This window comes from Phragmites australis, chromosome 12 (assembly GCF_958298935.1).
Source record: "Phragmites australis chromosome 12, lpPhrAust1.1, whole genome shotgun sequence".
Lineage (NCBI taxonomy): Eukaryota > Viridiplantae > Streptophyta > Magnoliopsida > Poales > Poaceae > Phragmites > Phragmites australis.
The window spans coordinates 26,093,898-26,100,086 of NC_084932.1; positions in this window are offsets into that span (position 1 = coordinate 26,093,898).

Below are 6,189 nucleotides of genomic sequence, written 5' to 3' on the forward strand. Positions count from 1 at the left end.
GAGTATGAAAGTTTTATTCATGTATGGTATATATTTATCTTGTCTCACACATGCAATCTCTTCTCCTTTGTGCAGAATCAATCGGCGGCATCGAACGATCCTCATGCTTCAGCGAATCCTTCACCAAATCAGTTTCATTGACCATCTTGGTGATGATACTTGTGGTTGTTAATGGTACTTCTATTTGCAATTATGGTTGTACATGATGGAGCACTTGGATTACTTGTGAACTTATTTGTGATATATTGTGAGACATGTGATGTTTGTGATATATATGTGGTGTTGGTGATATATATGTGCTGTTGATGATATATATGTGATGTTGGTGATGTTTGTTATATATATATATATCTGTTTGTTTGGATGGGATGTCAAAAACAAATAAAAAAGGCTGTTTTCAGTCACTTTGCCGAGTGCAATGGCCATGACACTCGGCAAAGTGACAACATGCTTTGCCGAGAGCCACGGTCCAGGCACTCGGCAAAGATGGCCTGTTTGCCGAGTGTCCTCCAGGTGGCACTCGGCACAGACGCCACCTTTGCCGAGTGTTTGATTCACTGGCGCTCGGCAAAGAGGAAGCCTTTGCCGAGTGTCAGATTAGCACTCGGCAAATCCTTTGCCGAGTGCCCGATAAAGTGCACTCGGCAAAGAGGTCTTTGCCGACAAATTTTTTACCGAGCGCCCTTTGCCGAGTGTAGCACTCGGCAAAGCCTTTGCCGAGTGTATATCGTCCTTTGCCGAGTGCTTGAGGCACTCGGCAAAGAAGCTGTCTCCGGTAGTGACATGATTAGTTTCTTTATTCAGAGAAGAAATTTCGCAGGCTATTATTCCTTTTCTCGATTAGCTTGATATTATTTTTCCGATTATGTAATTAGTTTGTTTGTTTAGAGAGAAAATTTCTTAGGTTGTTATTCGTTTTCTTGATTAACTGAAGATTGTTTTTCTAATTATGTGATTAGTTTCTTTGTTTAGAGAGGAAATCTCACATGTTATTACCAACCAAATAAGCTGAAGATAATTTCCTTGATTAGTTAGAGATTGTTTCATTGATTACCTGATTAGTTTTTTTTGAAGAGAAAATCTCACAAGTTATTATTGCTTTTATACTTCATATATTGTGTTGATGTCAAATGAATCAACATGTGTGAATTTTTGGTTTTCTTCTTTTTAACATATATTTTTCGGGAAAAAGATGGCCGTTAACCGGAAAAGTGATGACGGTTCACCGAAAAATTGCTGACCGTTAACGGAAAAGTGTTGACTGCTAACTGGAAAAGTGATGATCATTAACATATGTTGGGTTTTCCGGTTTACGATAACACCAATAGTGATGACCGTTAACCGGAAAAGTGCTGACGGTTAATCATGAAAGTGCTAGCCATAACCAGAAAAATGCTGACTGTTAACAGAAAAAATATGGGTTGTTAATAATTAACCAGAAAAAATTCTGACTACTGTTAACCGGAAAAGTGCCAGGTTCGTTCGCCTTGGTAGGATCAAGTGGGTCTGAGCGCCAGCGCATTAAATACTTATTTAAGTAGCAAGTTAAACAGCGTGTATATGTATATAATGGTTTCAGAGGCTACGGCTAGTTACTGTATGTGTGTATGCATAGTATAGCGTGTCGATTGAGCGATGGAGCAGTGTGCCGATTGAGCTGAAACCGAAAAATAAAATCGAAGCCCAGACCATCCAACATTAAGCCATGGCCAGCTTGGTCTGGGCTTGGGTGCCTTTTAAACCCGGCTCAGGGACGACAATCACGAGTTTTTTTTCTATTAAATACTTAAATAAATAGATTTTTATGATAAGATTTACAGAAATAGATGTCTGTCGGTGACATGGGAACCAGGGTCCCGAGTCCCGAGGCCAGGACAGCAGAGTGCCACGTGGCGCTCTCCCTCGGGAGTTATCTCCCCCAAGGTCCGAGAAGACCAACTCCCAGGAGAGAGTGCTCGGGGCCATGAACAGTGGTCTCCGAGTATCCGGTTCCCCGAAGACCAAGAGAGGGCATATCCGGGAGAGAGTGCTCGGGGCTGTGAACAGTATTCCCCGAGCACTTACAGTTCCCCGAGGGCCTGAGAAGTCCTTCGCCGGTGGTCCCCACAGGGGTTCAGCGGTGAGGTGTCAACTGGTGAGAGGCCCGATACCGCATTTAAGAGGGCGCGTGGGCTGTCACTTCCAACCACTCCCCCCCACGCCTACTGTCAGTCCTGCCACAGCCTGGCAAGGAGGCGTGGGGACATTTAATGCACGGGTCCCATCGCGCGTCATCCGGAGCGCCTCGGGATAACATCGCAAGACTCGAGGTACACCACCTGCCACCCTGCTGTGTCAGGCCTGCTCTGGCCGGGCGGGCACGGAGAGCTACTCGGTGGCTGTCCAGTGGGCCCTCCCTGTAGTACTTGCCGAAAAACAGAATGATGACGAACAAGACCGGACGGGGGCGTATTTTCAACCCTCCCCATCACCTCGCGCAACAGCCCATAATGGTTGCTTTCCATTTATGGAACCTTGGAACTTGCGTCATCCTTTCTAGGCACGCTACCGCCCCGACGGGTATAAAAGAGGGGCGGGCTCCCCGGAGAAGGGGCGCCTGAGTCTGATACGGAACACACAAGGCCTGAATCAGATACAAGACAGAGAAGACAGAGATCGAGACTTAGATCAACCGAAGAACAAGAAGCACGAAGCTCTAGACTTAGACAAATATTCTTGTAACACAGCAGACCCTCCGAGAGACATTCTCAGGGCATTTATAGCATACACACAGGAGTAGGGTGTTACGCTCAGAGCGGCCCGAACCTGTCTAAAAATCCCCTGAGCATTTACTTCCTCCTGCATCCGATCATTCCACTCCACCGGTATCTCATTTACTCCATTTATTTCACCTACGAAGCAGGTTCAGAATCATCCCCCTGGCCGAATCTCAAAGGGGGTCCCTCCGGATCCCCGCTTGAGGAGTTCACCCTCCGACAACGTCTATCACCCTCTGAAAGGGATGTAGCCTTTTTAAGGGCGTAAGGATACCCCTCAGAGGGCAGGTGGGGCCCACCTCGGCACCCGCCATCCTAACCGCCCTCTCAGAGGGCAGATAGGGACCTTCTCCATGCCTGCCACCCTTACCGCCCTCTAGGAAGGGGGTTAGCCCCCTTACCGCCCTCTCAGGGGGCGGTTAGGGGTCGCCCCCGCCTGCCCTCCTCTCCTCTCCACCCCTATATAAAGGCTAAAATTTAGGGAAAATGCTCATTTTAATCTGGAAAAAAAAGAAAGGAAGAGGAGAGGAGAGGAGGAAGAGAAGAGGAGAGGAGAGGGAGGTAGTGCGGCAAAGCCCTACTATTTTTTATCTGCGGATTTTGGATCTCGCTTTCCGGTAATTTTTTTATACTTATATTTTTATTAGTAATTAAAGTACCACTAGTTCTAGGATTTAGCGGTATAACAGTAATTATATTAGATATAACAAGTGCTTACTCTTGCTATCACTAAACACTCGGTTGGAGAAGGTATTGAGGAGTACGCTGAAGGTGGATCGTTCTAAGATGCTTTCTACGTTGATGATTCATGTGAGAGAGTCGTAAAGGATTAGAGTCTTCGTAGTTCGTTTAGTTTCGCTGTAGTTTATTTGATTTTTCGACCCTTGAAGGTCATTTTTGTAAGACGGTTAATTCAATTAAGTATATATATTGTAATAATCATCATCAATGAAGTCACTATGTATTGAGATTGATTTATAGGCTCAGCACATAGATGAGATTGGTTTGTTTCTTAAACTGATCTCAACAGAGGTGGTATCAAAGCCATATCGATCTAGAATGTAGCCTTAGATAGCTGGTCAACCCTAAAAAGAAGAATTTTGAAAAAAAAAAGCTAAAAGCTATGCTTAAAGACCCCTTACCCTACTCTGTACTAGTAACGTTTACTTACCCTCCTCTTGTGCTCAAACCTACAAATGGAGTCGGATCTCAACAAAGTTTGATATTCCAACAGACTGCGCCAAGGGATCTTATCAAGGATGATATGGGCCTTACTTATCGATATGGGACACCAAAAGAAGCCGATGTATGAAGGCACAAGGCAAGCCAACCGCACAGAATGGTCTGTCACCGTCTTCGTCTATGGATGCCGCGCACACAAGGGAGAGTTTAGAGTTGCACGCACCTACACCACGGAGACAAGGAGGTCCAGCTTCGAAGAAGGTATATGAGGCGCCGCCCGTCAAGCCGTCTACAGTGTGTGCCTGGACTACTGAGCAACAACTAAGGACTCGCTGTACCGCTACGTCCCCGTTCATGATGACTCAAGCCCGGATACTGGAGTTCGATGCTATTGCAATGAAGAGAATACCACACTCTAGATTCAAGATCAACTCACCGTCGCCCTAGATAGTCTCTACGAAAGCACCATGCAAGAACCGAAGGAGGTTCACCATCGTCTGGAAGAAGCTGAAGAAGAAAACATGACACTTCGATGCCGCTTGCGCGAATTCACTCCTACACCAGTGTCTCCCTCAAGCAAGAGAGCTCTGAACCTCTCTCCAGCTCAGGATCAGATTACCCAGATAATGACTCCGATGGAGAATGTAACCCCACCATGTCTACTAGATAAGGAGCCCCCTGTTAGAATAATAGAGATCGATCGGTAGTGTCGTTTAGGTCATTCTGGAGTTTTGGTTCTTATGGATCTTATTGCTTGTGAGTATCAGATTTGAGTTGCAGGATCACCTTTAGGCATCTTGTCTGCATCCACATCTTAGAACTAGTGTTTGATGATAGTAAGTAATAAATATAATAAGAGTTTTTTTTAAACAGTCTCTACAACATAGATTTCTTCTTAGAATCTTGTGCTTTCCTCTTATCAATGCCCTACTTTGCCAGATGGTCAACACCAGGGGCACCCTAGGAAGTAGTGGCAACAACGCAGAAACCCCACCTCCACCACCACTTCCGATGACTATGGAGCACCTTATGGCTATACAAACCCAGATCTTGCAAGGGATGGCCCAGGCAATAACCAACATGCAACAGATTACTCAGAATCAGCCACCACCACCACAATCAGTCCAAGTTGGGGGAATTCATGCGGACTAAGCCACCTACGTTCTCCCACACCACTAAGTCGCTCGATGTAGATGATTGGCTTAAGAAAATTGAGAAGAATTTGTTGATCGCCCAATGCAATGGTTGTGAGAAGGTTCTGTATGTTGCACATCAACTTGCCGGTCCTGCCGCTGACTGGTGGGATGCTTTCTGCAACGCCCATGAGGATCAGGAGTCAGTCACTTAGACAGAGTTCAAGGAAACTTTTCATCGCCATTATGTGCCGGCAGGCACTATGGCCATGATGAAGGAGTTCTGTAACCTGAAACAAGGCTCAATGCCAGTGAATGAGTACGTCAACAGGTTTACTCAACTCTCAAGGTATGCACCAGAGGATGTCGACGCTGACAAGAAGAAACAGGAGCATTTCTTAGACGGATTGGTTATTGGAATGCAAGCTTAGTTAAGCACCTATGACTACCTAGATTTTCAGCATTTGGTAAACAAGGCACTAGTATTGGAAGACAAACGTCGTATGCTCGGTGAAGATCGCAAGTAAAGAATGGTCTCACAAGGACAACACTCAGACATTAACTCTCGCCCATGCACCATGCCGCCCCAGGGACAGCAGCAGTTATCCACTCAGTTTAGACCTCAAGTAGTAGCACCTCATCAAGGGAGCCAGCAACCTCGCTCCAACACCAGCTACAACACACCAACCCTGGCCAAGAACCCTAATCCACATGCTCCAACTGGACGTGCATGCTTCAACTGTTATGAGATTGGACACTATGACAATCAGTGTCCTAAGAGGAGGCAAAACTAATCACCGGTTCCATTCAACTTGAACACACCAACAAAGACACCTGCTCTAACTCAGAACTACAATCAGTACCGGACACCTGCATCACCTAACAGAGCCCAGCAGAACCATGTGAAGGGACACGTGAACCACACCTCTGCAGAAGAAGCTCAGGATGCACCTGATGTCGTACTCGGTATGTTCTTTGTCAACTCAGCCCCTACATCCATTCTTTTTTACTCTGGAGCCTCACATTCATTCATTACATCCAAGTATGTGGCCAAGCATATTTTGCCAGTAACAACCTTAAAACATAAGATGTTAATTAGCTCACCTGGTGGAGAAATG